The 14,714-nt window shown below is 47.8% G+C and overlaps 1 protein-coding gene across 4 annotated transcripts in view; it reads left to right on the top strand.

Annotated features, from left to right (window-relative positions):
• The window catches only part of TMEM266 (transmembrane protein 266), a 165,795-nt gene that overhangs the window by 69,511 nt on the left and 81,570 nt on the right, over nucleotides 1-14,714 (top strand). The gene's annotated exons all lie outside the window — the stretch shown is intronic.

Genomic DNA, 14,714 nt, shown 5'->3' with positions numbered 1-14,714 from the left:
TTTATTGTACAACAACTGTCTGTATACTTTTAATTACAAAGCGGTTAGGTATCTGCTCTTCATAGCACTGGTGCTGGAAGTAGGGGATCTGTAATGCAGGGGTGTGGTATGGAAGGTAGATAGTAACTAGGTCGTCCACTGTTGGTTGACAGGGTCTCTAGGTCGACATGGTCTTTATGTCGACATGGTCTAGGTCAAAAGGTTGACTTGAGGTTTTTTTTTGTCGTTTTCTCGCTCTGCATAGATTACCGTTCCAATCGTAGTCCACGTAGATCGTTAAGTATGAAAAGGTTCAAAAAAAGAAGAAAATCATGAAAATCTTGTGTCGACCTAGAGACCCTGTCGACCAATAGTGGTCGACCTAGTTACTGTCGACCTAGAGACCAGATCCCGTAATGCCGTGTGTGAGTGTACTGTATCCCATATATTTTAGCATAGCTGAATGTGATTTATTTTCAGACTCCATGGCAGCTATAATTTAGGTCAGTGATGGGGAACCTTTGGCACGCCAGCTGTTGTTGAACTACACATCCCAGCATGTCCTGCTACAGTTTTGCTGTTTGGCCATGCTAAAACTGTAGCAGGGAATGCTGGGTTGTGTAGTTCAACAACAGCTGGAGTGCCAAAGTTTCCCCATCACTGATTTAGGTTATCACCATGGTGAGTTTAGTAGAAAAATGAAACCCCTCCTTCCCTTCAGTGCCTTTTTCTACTCTCTCAACTGAGTTAGGCAAATATATGTAGAGTGCCTGAGTAAGAATTTATTGGTTCCTAGTGAATCAGAGATGGTCCCTGTGTTGTCCACAGATATTGCAAGCAGAGACACTGGGATAAAATTACTAAGGTGGGAGGTTTTTTTTTTAGAAGTGGAGATGTTGCTCATAGCAATCAATCAGATTCTACTTAACAATTGTCTAGCTGCTTCCAGAAGATAATAGGTGGAATCTGATTGTTTGCTATGGGCAACGTCACCAGTTCTAAAAAAAACTCCCACCTTAGTAAATTTACCCCACTGACCGGTATGTCTTAGAAGCAAGGGTAGGCAAACTAGGCTTAAATTTTACCAACTTTAATGAATTGCTGTGTTTGGTATTATTTCTCATATGTCCTAGAGGATGCTGGGGACGACATCAAGACCATGGGGTATAGACTGGATCTGCAGGAGACATGGGCACTCTTAAGACTTTTCATTGGGTGTGAACTGGCTTCTCCCTCTCTGCCCCTCCTCCAGACCTCAGCTTTAGAAATGTGCCCAGGCAGACTGGATGCACTCTGAGGAGCTCTACTGAGTTTCTCTGAAAATACTTATGTTAGGTTTTTTATTTTCAGGGAGAACTGCTGGCAACAGACTCCCTAGTTCGTGGGACTGAGGGGGCAGAAGCAGAACCAACTTCCTAAAGAGTTTCATAGCTCTGCTTCTTGCTGACAGGACACCATTAGCTCCTGAAGGGTACTGAACGCTAGCCGTGTCTAGATGCTCACTCCCACAGCACGCCGTCACCCCCCTCGCAGAGCCAGAAGACAGGTGAGTATAAGAAGAATGATCTTCTATCAAGTAAGTGACGGTTGAGGTACGGCGCGGCTGGCGGGAGCGCAGCGCGCCATTGCTGCCCACACACACAGGCACGGCAGGGTGCAGGGCATGGGTGGGGGCACCCTGGGCAGCAAAAAATATACCTCAAACTGGCTAAAAGAGGGCATAAGATGCCGCTGGCACAGCCCTACCCCCGCCAGAATAAATATCATAATGTGTACTGAGTGTAAGGACGTGCCATTGCGTGGGCGGAGCTTCTTCCTAAGGCAGCCAGCACACTGCTCAGCGCCATTTTCTCTCTCTCCTCAGGCTGCAGAGAACACGCTGGTCCTCTCCTCCACTTCTGACAAGTACAGGGTGCTATTAAGGGGGGGCACAAAGCGATTGTGGTGCATTTAATAGTGTGAATTACGGTTTAAAAGCGCTATTTGGCTGTGGGCGTTCTGTGTTCACAGGCATTTCATACTGGCGCTGGGATTGTGAACTGGCTGCTCCTATACTGTGTCCCTCTGACAGATTTTACTGTGGGTTTGTCCCCAATTAAGTCCCAGTGTGTCTGTGAGTGTGCTGTACACGTATGAGGCATGTCTGAGGCAGGGAGTTCCTCCGCGGAGGAAGCCATTTTAGGGACACAGAGTTGTAATGTGGTGGCGCTGCCAGCACACCAAGAGCCTGCATGGGTGAAAGAGATGCGTGACAGTATGCATCTGATTAACAGAAGATTAGATAAGTCTGAATCTAATGCTGCATGCTGGAGAAAATCTGTGGAAGATGTGATTTTTCAGGATTCTGTTCTTCCTTCTGCAGGCGGCCCCTCTGGGTCACATAAGAGACCATTTGCGAATGTTGTAAATACTGATACCGACACAGACACTGATTCTTGTGTCGACGATAGTGACTCCAGGGAAATAGATCATAAATTGGCAAAAAATATACAATATATGATTGTGGCTATAAGGGACATGTTGGAGGTTACAGAAACCACTCCTGTACCTCAGGAGAAGGCTTATTTTTATGAGGAAAAGAAATCCAAAGTCACGTTCCCTCCTTCCCACGAACTAAATGCTCTTTTTGAAGGGATGTGGGTGAATCCTGATAAGAAATTTCGTATTCCCAAAAGGATTCAGATAGCTTAACCTTTCCCGGCTGAGGACAGGAAAAAATGGGAATCACCCCGTGTTAGACAGTGCACTTTCCAGGTTGACAAAGAAGGTAATTCTCCCTGCACCTGGCACGGCTTCACTAAAAGAGCCGGCAGACCGTAAAATGGAAACGACATTAAAATCCATTTATGTAGCCAATGGTACACTGCACAGGCCCACTATTGCCTGCGCGTGGGTGAGTCGCGCTATCGAAAAATGGTCTGAAAGCGTGTCATCAGAAATTGACACGATTGATAAAGATGAGATACTCCTTAAGTTAGGGAATATCAAGGACGCTGCCGTCTACATGCTGGAAGCAATGAAGGATATTGGACTCTTGAGTTCACAAGCCGCTACCATGGCAGTATCGGCTAGGCGGGAGTTGTGGATTCGCCAGTGGAACGCCGATGCAGATTCCAAAAGAAACATGGAGGCTCTCCCGTATAAAGGTGAGGCCTTATTTGGTGATGGCCAGGATACGTTAGTCTCGGCAGCTACTGCAGGTAAGTTGACGTTTTTGCCCTCTGCGCCTATCGCCCACACATGCAGTCCTTTCGGCCCAATAAATACAAAAAGGCGAGAGGTTCCCCCTTCTTTGCAGGTAGGGGAAAGGGAAAGAAGTCGGCAGTGGCTTCCGGTTCCCAAGAGCAGAAGTCTACCCCTACTTCTGCCAAATCTTCAGCATGACGCTGGGGCTCCCTTGCGGGAGGCCGCTCGGGTGGGGGCACGTCTCAAACTGTTCAGCCAAGGTTGGATTCTGTCTGGCCTGGATCCCTGGGTATTGCAAATAGTATCCCAGGGATACAAGCTGGAGTTTCAAGACATTCCCCCATGCCGATTTTTCAAATCGACCTTGTCAGCTTCTCTTCCAGAGAGAGAAGCAGTAACAGCGGCAATCCAAAAATTGTCAGGACCAGGTCATAGTCCTGGTACTGTTGTCACAACAAGGGGAGGGCTTTTATTCAAGCCTCGTTGTAGTTCCGAAGCCAGACGGCTCGGTCAGACCGATCCTAAACCTAAAAGATCTGAATTTCTACTTGAAACTGTTCAAGTTCAAGATGGAATCACTTCGGGCGGTGATTTCCAGTCTGGAGGAGGGGGACTACATGGTGTCGGTAGACATAAAGGATGCTTACCTGCATGTTCCCATTTACCCTCCTCACCAGGCTTATCTGAGGTTCAGGATTGCCATTGCCAATTCTAGACGTTACCTTTTGGCCTGTCCACAGCGCCGAGGGTATTCACCACGGTGATGGCGGAGATGATGGTCCTCCTTCGTCAAAAAGGAGTCAATATAATACCTTATCTGGACGATCTTCTGATAAAGGCGAGATCCAGGGAGCAGTTGTTACAAAACATCACACACTCTCTCTGTCGATACTCCAACAACATGGTTGGATCATAAATTATCCAAAGTCACAGTTGGAACCGACGACAAGATTGTTTTTCCTCGGAATGATTCTGGACACAGAGGTTCAGAGAGTATTTCTTCCGGTGGAAAAGGCTTTGGAAATACAGAAAATGGTAAGACAGATACTGAAACCATCAGTGCATTCGGTTGTTGGGGAAGATGGTGGCTGCCTACGAGGCCATACAGTTTGGCAGGTTCCATGCCAGAGTATTCCAGTGGGACCTGTTGGTCAAGTGGTCGGGGTCACACCTGCACATGCACCGAAAGATAATCCTGTCGTCAAAAACCAGGATTTCGCTCCTGTGGTGGCTACACGCAGCTCTCACCTACTAGAGGGACGCAGGTTCGGGATTCAGGACTGGGTCCTGGTATCCACGGATGCAAGTCTCCGAGGCTGGGGAGCGGTCACTCAGGGGAAAAAACTTCCAAGGATGTTGGTCACATCAGGTAGCCTGCCTTCACATAAACGTTCTGGAGCTGAGAGCCATTTACAACGGCCTTCAACAAGCGGTACATCTTCTTCAAGACCATCCCGTGCAGATCCAGGCGGACAATGTAACGGTAGTTGCGTACATAAACAGGCAGGGCGGAACGAAAACCAGAGCGGCAATGGCCTAGGTGACAAAGATCCTCCTCTTGGCAGAAAAACATCGAAAAGCTCTGTTGGCAATATTCATTCCGGGAGTAGACAACTGGGAAGCAGACTTCCTCAGCAGACACGATCTCCATCCAGGAGAGTAGAGCCTCCACCAAGAAGTCTTCGCAGAGGTGACAAGTCTTTGGGGAGTTCCTCAAGTAGACATGATGGCATCTCGTCTCAACAAGAAGCTTCAGAGATACTGTTCCAGGTCAAGAGACCCTCAAGCAATAGCGGTGGATGCGCTGGTGACCCAGTGGGTTTTCCCATCAGTGTACGTCTTCCCTCCACTTCCGCTGATCCCAAAAGTGCTCAGGATCATAAGAAAAACAAGGGTTCGAGCAATCTTCATTGCCCCAGACTGGCCAAGGAGGGCTTGGTACCCAGATCTTCAGGAGTTGCTCATAGAAGATCCTCGGCCTCTTCCTCTTCGCGAGGACCTGCTGCAGCAGGGGCCGTGCGTGTATCAAGACTTACTGCGGCTACGTTTGACGGCATGGCTGTTAAGCGCCGGATCCTAGCCCGGAAGGGTATTCCCAAGGAAGTCATCCCCACTCTTTCCCAGGCCAGGAAGGGAGTAACGTCAAAACATTACCACCGTATTTGGAGAAAATGTTTCTTGGTGTGAATCAAAGAAAGCTCCTACAGAGGAGTTTCACTTGGGACGTTTTCTTCATTTTCTACAGGCTGGTGTGGAAGCGGGCCTCTGATTGGGAACAATTAAGGTCCAGATTTCGGCCTTGTCAGTGTTTTTACAGAAACAATTGGCCTCTCTTCCAGAGGTTCAGACCTTCGTGAAAGGGTTTCTGCACATCCAGCCTCCATTTGTGCCTCCGGTGGTACCATGGGACCTTAATGTGGTGCTGCAGTTCCTTAAATCGGAATGGTTTGAGCCTCTACAAGAGATAGAGTTGAAGTTTCTCACTTGGAAAGTGGTGATGCTTTTGGCATTGGCATCCGCACGGCGGGTGTCTGAATTGGGGGACCTGTCTCACAAGAGCCCTTACCTGATCTTCCATGAAGATAGGGCAGAGTTGAGAACTCGCCAACATTTTCTTCCAAAGGTGGTTTCATCTTTCCACATAAACCAACCTATTGTTGTGCCAGTAATTACTGACCCATTCACTGAGTCAGTCTCTAGATGTGGTTAGGGCTTTGAAAATCTATATCGGTAGAACAGCGCGAATACGGAAAACAGAGGCCCTGTTTGTCCTGTATGCTCACAACAAGATTGGGTGTCCTGCTTCCAAGCAGACTATTGCATGTTGGATCAGAAATACGATTCAGCAAGCTCATACTACGGCTGGATTGCCGTTACCGACATCTGTAAAGGCCCACTCCACTAGGAAAGTGGGCTCATCCTGGGCGGCTGCCCGGGGGGTCTCGGCATTACAACTTTGCTGAGCAGCTACTTGGTCAGGGTGAAACACATTTGCTAAGTTCTACAAGTTTGACACCTTAGCCGATGAGGACCTAAAGTTTGGTCAATCGGTGCTGCAGGGTCATCCGCACTCTCCCGCCTGTACTGGAGCTTTGGTATAAACCCCATGGTTTTGATGTCTTCCCCAGCATCCTCTAGGACGTATGCGAAAACAGGATTTTGATCCTTTTCTCCTAGTCCGTAGAGGATGCTGGGTGCCCGTCCCAGTGCGTACTTTACCTGCAGTATAGTTATTAAAGTTACACAAGTTGTGGTATCTTAGTTTCAGCATGTTGCTGCAATTGGTTCATGCCTGTTGGTGTGTGTTATGTTGAATGCCATGTGTGCGGCATGGTTGAGGGTGTGAGTTGGTATGTATCTCGCCACTAGTATTAAAGTAAGTCCTTTCCTCGAAATGTCCGTCTCCCTGGGCACAGTTCCTATAACTGAGGTCTGGAGGAGGGGCATAGAGGGAGGAGCCAGTTCACACCCCTTTGAAAGTCTTAAAGTGCCCATGTCTCCTGCAGATCCCGTCTATACCCCATGGTCTTGATGTCATCCCCAGCATCCTCTACGGACTAGGAGAAAAGGATTTACCGGTAGGTATCAAAATTATGTTTTTTCAAATATATGGAAAAATGCATGTTGAGCACTCGACATCAATGGGTTCCTGAAATCTACAGTCAATGTCATTGTACTCTATACAGAGGGAATATTCAGTGTTCCATAATCTCCCGTAGAGCTGAAGACATGTGAAGTCGATCTGAAGACTCTGTTGGACAACCGAAAGTAATTGCTCCTGTTCCCATTGCACAGGCTTTTACTCCAAGATATTCCTAGTAGAAAAAGCGTTGGAGGGATTTCAAACAGTACTTGAGGCTGCTCAATAAATGTAATTTATGCAAGATATTCCAGCATGGAATCAGTACAGCCCATTACAGTGGTGTAACTGGGCTTCACTGTCCCCTGTGCTGGCTATGCCCCCAGACTGATGACATAGTCAAGGGGAGGGATCACCAGGCTCTGTAAGTGCAGTGTGGCACAGTGTCCCTAGCATGCTCCGGGGGGCTGCACAGACTGCAAGGTGTCTGTCTGGACTGGGGCATCTAAACAACACTCAAGGTAGTCCAACAGCAGGTTCTGGCTGCAGGGTGCTATTCCATATGCCCTGCTAGCCAGATGCAGCGATAGTGCCACCCACAGAGCCCTTGGCCAAGTGCAATGGTATTGCTCGCACACCCCTAGTTACGACACTTGTCCATTGAACATGCACTAGAGCAGAGATTTTCAACCCTTTACAACTCACGGCACACTGAACAAGATTTAAATATTGCTAAGGCACATTCAAATATAATGGTGATGCATGGTGCAGTTGCGTGTCCTAGGGGGTTATGTTGCAGCCTCTCCATAGGTAACACCTGAGCCATATCTGAGAAAGCTAGAAGAGCCCAACAACACTGCCGGGGCCCAAAATTAGAACTGGCTCTGCAACCACTAAACCCACCAGTATTGATCATTCCAGGGCCTCAGTAGCGGCAAAACACTGACTGGCCTGGCTGTTCTTCTGTGGCGCCACACCTGGAGACTGCTCAGGGCACACTAGTGTGCCACGGCACAGTGGTTGAAAAACACTGCACTAGAGGATGGAAGCTTAAATTCTTCAATATATCTTCAAGATTTACTGTAATTCTTATGGATGCTCTTAGGAATCACTGGACAATACAAAGTCATGATTTCCCTATAGGAACATGTTTGATAGTCGATACCGCAAAATGCTTTATAATACCATAATTGGGACCGCTCGTCGTCGTCATTGTCAGAAGATTTGTCAAAATTGAGCATCTAGCTTATCCGATACAGTCTCTGCAAAGCATGTTGATCCGAAAGTATCTGTTTCTTTGTCATTCTTCATTCTGCAAAGTGGTGATCTACAAGTGGCCTGCTCACTGAGTAGGCACACAGGTGCTAATTCAGGTTGGATCGCAAAGAACGATCCAACTGGAATTTTTATGAATGCCCGCGGGCGCATGCGCAGCGCCTGTCTTGCGCAGGCTACCGCATTTACTATGTGGCGGCGCAAACGTAGGGCGTGATTGGGGACGGCTGCAATCAGAAAAATGGCGGCGGGCCTCATGCGGACGCAGCCAGGCTGCGCCGGCATGAGGCTACCTCATTTTTAGCGATGTTTGGGATGGTCAAGGGGGGAAAGCTGGCTGATAGCATGCTGGGCGGCCTTGTCCTGCAATGGGCGGCTCCCAACATGCAATCCTTACTGAATCAGGTCCACAGTCCACATCTCTTAAACAGCTAATCAAACTTTACTGGTCACAAATCTAAGATTAACAGATCATGGAGTGTCTCTTTCAGAAATATCTGCACAAAAACATTCTGGAAATGGGACATCGTGCAGTTCCGCTTTTCCAACCTATGAAGACACAAATATATGAAAAAATCTCCCCACAGTCAAGCAGTTGATGCTTTAACCACTAAACTGACAATTTTCCCCCCCAAAATCCGCTCCGAAATTGTAGTGGTGTATTTTGTTTTGTTTTGTTTTGTTTTATGAGTGAATTAGGTGAAGAACATGAATGTAACCTCGTCCAAAATAAGAAAAAAATAAAAATAAATTTTCTGTTTTTTTTTTTTTTTTTTTTTTAAATTTTAAATCATTTTTCTCAAACATCGGACAGGAAGATCGGGAACATCGGTATGTTACTGTTTATCCCCAAGACAGCTGGCAGGTACACTGGAGGGGGTCTGGGGGTGGCTTGAAGGGGGGGGGGGGTTGTCTTACACTTTCCCAGCAGCTGCCATTGTCTGCAGCCGTTGGGTAGGGGGCCCTGCCGTGCTGACTGATCGGCAATGATTGGCAGCATGGCAACACTGAGGGGAAGGTGCAGGGTGAAGTAGAGGGACCTTTCGGTCCTCTGAGAGCAGCAGCGGAGAGAAGTTTCTCTTCACTGCTGCTAACACTGTTTATCTGACTGGTCGCATCCTGTACGACCAGATAAAACACTTGCTGGTATGGTTGCATCTGATGCGACCATGCCAGGCAAGTGGTTAAGAGACTTCTAAGGTGGCGCAATTAGCAGGCAGCATGATCACTGATGTATCAACAATTAATGTTACGGTCAAAAAATTTTTTTTGATTTCCAAGTCCAAACAGGAGACTGGATCTTACACAACGGGGTGTTTAAGTACTAGTAAAGTTTGGACTTCAAATAAATCTAGTGGTGACCTCCTTAAACACCAAGGAAACTTTATTTGTTCCTTGTTACGGGGACACCAGAACTAAGAACTAATGTTCTGAGTTCCACAGAAATTCCAACTAGAGTACAGTATGTTTCTTCCTTTTCCTTCCACTGCCCCCACACTGTGGATGAGCGAAGCAGTAGCACCCATAAAAGTGCTTTAAATTTGACCTCTTCATCCGAGAGTGTCGGTGGCTTGGAGAATGCTTGCTGTCAACTCGGTGAAGATATTTAGCATCAGGGATTGATTATGCATTTCAATCCAAATACACTGTCTTGGAGGGTTTAGATATTTAAGGGATGTACTGACGGGGAGATGTGGAGGGAAATGTGTGCTGAGCGGTCTAGCACAGACCGCTCTGCACACATCTCTCCCGCTCAGCACAGCGCGATGTGTGCTGACCGAGGGGGGGCGGACGGGTGGTCTGCTCATTTCACCAAGTGGTGAAATGAGCGACCTGCTAGATTGTGCCTGCATGCAGGCCAATCTAGCACCGGCGATGGTGTTCGCGGGACTGCGCATCGCTGTCGCCGGCACCCCTACACAGGGAGTGATGTTCTAAGCAATCTAGTCGATTGCTTAGAAATTAAGTGATCATCGCTCCATGTGTACCCACCTTAAGAAGTCACTTTAAAATAATCACACGAGTATCTGACAAAGTTATTGAGGCACTATATGATTTTGAAGACTTTATTTTTTGGAGCAAAACTAATAGTTTGACCTCGAGTTTCTACAGGAGGCAAGTGTATACTAGAATCTTGCTATAATTAGCACGAAATTTCAGATTTCCATACTGGGGAGCTACCAGCAACTGAGAGGACACACATAATTTATAGTCAAACACCCAGTGAGCGGCTGATGGAAAATCTTCCAGCAGTTGGTGCTCTCAGAGGGTGTTTCCGGTCCCTCCCCCAGTGCCTGCCGTGCAGTTGATTACTGCAGGTTAGGCAGCGCAGCGGCACCCCCACCCCGCGGCTGGAGAGATTAGTAGCCGCTGGGAAAATGTAAAGTCGCAATGTCCCGATCGTTGGTGGTCTGAGATATTGGCACACACCTAAGGGGGTGATTCAGACCTGATTGATGGGCTGCTAAATTTGTTGTCCTGCGATCAGATAGTCGCCGCCCAAGGGGACGGTATATTCGCCCGTGCAAGTGTGCGATCGCATGTGTACGCTGTAAAACAAATATCCCTCGGTCAGCAGACAGCTGCAAATCCATTTGCACCTCCTTCACCATCAAATGTTTTTTCCACTGTGTGCAGTATGTGTGCAGCCCAGGACTTACTCCTACAGTGCAATGGGAACAGGCTGATCGGGTCCGATACTGACATCACACACCCTCCCTAAAAATGCTTGGGAACGCCTGCGTTTTCCCTGACACTTCCTGAAAATAGTCAGTTACCAACCACAAATGGCCTCTTCCTGTCAATCGGCATGCAAATGGCTGTGCGATTTGAAATTTTTGCACCAGCTTGTAGCTGTCTGGCGATGTCTTTTTGGCGAAACGTGTGCTCATTGTGGTGCATGTGTCAATTGATAATCGCCCGCTGTGCGAAAACGCAGTGCAACAATCGAGTCTGAATCGGGCCCTATTTTTGTAAAAAAAAAAAAAAAAGTATTCGGAATCAATCTTGCTTTTCTAAGGTAGATTCTACTTTTTATACTGTATCAATCAGAAAATTATGATTTGATCACGGTCTGCAACCAACAATGATAAAGGAAATAAAATGACCTATTTCTAAGAACAAAAGAATTTGGAAATTGGACCAATTGATTGTTCTTCCTGTAGAACCTTGTCAAGGACATCATTGACCCAAATTAACTCTTGTAAGATGGATCTGGGATATACAGTTCATCTGGAAAATATTCACAGCACTTCACTTTTTCCACATGTTATGTTACAGCCTTATTCCAAAATGGAATACATTTATTTCTGCTGCGGGGTACACTGGGCATGGCATTGGGGTGTAGAATTGGATCTTGAGCCGAGGCACCAACAGGCTCAAAGCTTTGACTGTTCCCAGAATGCCTAGCGCCGCCTCCTCTATAACCCTGCCTCCGTGCACGGGAGCTCAGTTTTGTAGTTGGCGCCATGCAGTAAGCAGGAATACAACAGGGGGGCTGCTGCAGCCGTGAGAGAAGCGTTTAAAGAATATTGAAGACTTCAAGGGCTGCAGCAGAGACACTGACTGTGTTAGACGTCAGTCAGACATCTCCTGCAGCAGCTCCATCACCTCCTCCAGCGGCGCTGTACACTCCCGCTGCCGGGTACCTACAGCGGAGACTCCGATTTTCTTCCAAGTTAGTCACACACACGACCGCTGTTCTCCCGGATCGCGTGGGAGGTAAGGGGTCCCCTCGACGGGACCCACTGTAAATCGCGATCCCGCACGGCCGGTGGGAGGCGGGCTGCGAGCGCTGGCGTGGACACTGTGGTAGTACAGGGACCCCACTAGACCAGCAGGGCATGGGCACAGTTTGGTTTTCTCTCATAAAACTGTTTTATTAAGCCCCCAGTACCCGGTGGTGAAGTCCAGCAGGGGGATAAGGCTTTGACCTGTAGCCCCTCCCCCAGCCCCAGGGTGCCACTTAGAGTAAATGTTCCCGCCCTAGAGCTGCATATCTCTCTCTCCCTCACTCCCTGTCAGCGTTTTGGCGCCTCTATAGCAAGCAGAGCTGATCCTGGGACTGTTTGGGCAAATCCTCCTCTTTAAAGCCGCCTGCCTGTCAGCGATGTGCATTTTACAGGACATTTAAGTATTCTACATGTCTGCTGACAGTGTTATGAAAAAGTGCATTTAGTCAGGTTATTTAGTACAAGTACCCTGTGATATACATCCAGTCTTTACTGTGCATTGTTATATCTATTAAGTGTATAGCTATACATAGTACTACTCTGTATTGCTAGTCCAGTGCAGTGTTATTGCATGTCATAATTTCTGCATTGAACAAACTGTGACTGTGTGTGCATATAGCTGCTATGTGACCTCCATTTCTTGTATCTCTCTCAGATTGCTATCCCTATATTCTATAACCTGAGGGGGCTAAATGTGTCAGGTTTATCATAATACAGGCAATTCACAGGATATACTCTGTGTGTATTTTTCTCTGTGATTTTTAGTAGCCATATACCTCTTGAATTCCCTGTTTGTGCTGATACACTGCACAGGGGGTTCTTGTCAGGTATTGTGCTGCTGATATTGTACTGTGTTGCCTTGCATTGAGCTTATGGTCGCCACCGTGGGCAGATCAACTGTCCAATCAGTTACAGCAATTGAACCAATCACTGACTGCTCAAAAGTCTAACCCTTGCCTGCCTAAGACCAAGGGGTCCTCTTAGCGGGCAATTACTTCCTCACAATCCACCAATGTCCCAGACACCTCGTCTGATGAGGATGGCGTTTATACGAACCCCACAGATTCTGATCCTGATGCTTCTGATGGGGAAGTTGTTTCGCAGGTGGATGTTCCTGACTTGTTAGAGGCTATCGGGCTCATTCTTCAGGTTGATGATGAACCGGAGCCTGACGCTGCCCCTAAGAAACTGGACAGGTTTAAACGTCAGAAGGTGGTTAAACAAGTTTTACCTCACTGTGAACATTTAGTTGACATACGTCAGGAGTCCTGGGAAAATCCAGGAAAGAAGTTCACGCCTCACAAGAAGATGCTGGCTCGCTACCCCCTTGCTGCGGAGCTTTGTAAAAATTGGGAAACACCCCCGCCAGTGGATTCACACGTAGTATCCTCAGCTCTGCCTGTAACTACCGTCATGTCCTTGAGAGAGCGGACGGACAAGCGTGTGGAGGGTTGTTTGAAGGCAATCTACACCCTAAACGGTGTGGTGCATAGGCCCACTATTGCAGCGACATGGGCTGCAGAAGCTGTGGAAGCGTGGGCTCAGGAGCTGGAGGCGGAGTTGCCTCCAATGCTTCTGATCATGCTAGACAATGCCTGTCGTATATTGTTACAGCGTCTCATTACATTAAAGAAGCGGCTTCTGATGCCGGTATTCTGGTGGCCAAGGCTTCTACTACGTCCTTTTTTGCTAGCCGAACTCTCTGGTTATGGTCCTGGTCTGTGGACATGGACTCTAAGAAAACCCTGGAGGTACTCTCCTTCAAAGGAGACATTCATTTCGGAGAAGACCTCAACAAGATAGTGGCTGACTTAGCGTCTGCTAAAACAGCATGTCTTCCTAGTACTGCTCCTTTGGTGCCGAAGGCTAAGAGTACTTCCTTTCGCTCCTTTCGTCCTTCAGGGAAAGCAAAAGGTCAGGCGTACCTAAAACAGGTTCCGCACTTCCAAACACCATAAGCCCAAACGGGCCTGGGCTGCCCGTCAGCCTGCTTCCAAAGCTGACAAGCGTGCTGCATGACGGGGCGGGCCTTACTCTAGGGGGATCACAGAGTGGGTGGCCGACTTATAAGGTTTACACAGGAATGGTTGAAGACCACTTCCGATGCCTGGGTACGGGTTCAGGGCCTTTGTATCTACCAGGATTTGGCCTGGCTGGCTTTGATGGCTTGGCTCTTGAAGCTTCCATACTGAGGGTCAAAGGATTTTCTGAGGCAGTCATTCAAACTATGTTAAAGGCCCGTAAACGGGCTACTGCTCGGATTTATTATAGGGTCGGGAATTCTTACTTCACATGGTGTGTTGCTAAGAATTATGGTGCATTCAAATTCAGTATTGCCAATCTTTTGTCGTTCCTGCAACAGGGCCTGGACTTAGGCCTTCGTCTGGCCTCCATCAAGGTTCATATTTCTGCCATGTCGGTTTGGTTTCAGACAAATTGCGACCATACCTGATGTGCATATGTTCACTCAGGGTGTGTTGCGGATTCAACCTCCTTATGTCCCGCTGGTGGCTCCTTGGGACTTGTCGGTGGTTCTGGAGGCGTTGCAAGGGTCTCTGTTTGAGTCTCTTGAATCTGCAGACCTTAAGTGGCTTTCTCTTAAGGTATTGTTTCTGCTGGCTATTGCCTCTGCTAGACGGGTGTCTGATTTGGGTGCCTTGTCTAGTAGGTCACCATATCTGATTTTTCACCGTGATCGGGTGGTTCTTAGAACACGTCCTGGGTATTTACCTAAGGTGGTGTCTCTTTTCCACCTTAATCAGGAGATTGTGGTTCTGGCCTATGCCTCTCCTGATTTGTCTTCCAAAGAACGGTCTTTGTATGTGGTACAGGCTCTCCGTATCTACGTAAAGAGAACTGCCTCCATCAGGAAGTCTGATTCTCTCTTTGTTCTGTTTGGGTTTTCACAAACGTGGCTGGCCTGCTCACAAGCAGACCCAGGCCAGATGGATTAGAATGGTGAT

The sequence above is a fragment of the Pseudophryne corroboree genome, chromosome 6 (assembly GCF_028390025.1).
Source record: "Pseudophryne corroboree isolate aPseCor3 chromosome 6, aPseCor3.hap2, whole genome shotgun sequence".
Lineage (NCBI taxonomy): Eukaryota > Metazoa > Chordata > Amphibia > Anura > Myobatrachidae > Pseudophryne > Pseudophryne corroboree.
The sequence above is the reverse complement of the archived record's forward strand: the minus strand, read 5'-3'. Positions and strand labels throughout refer to the sequence as shown.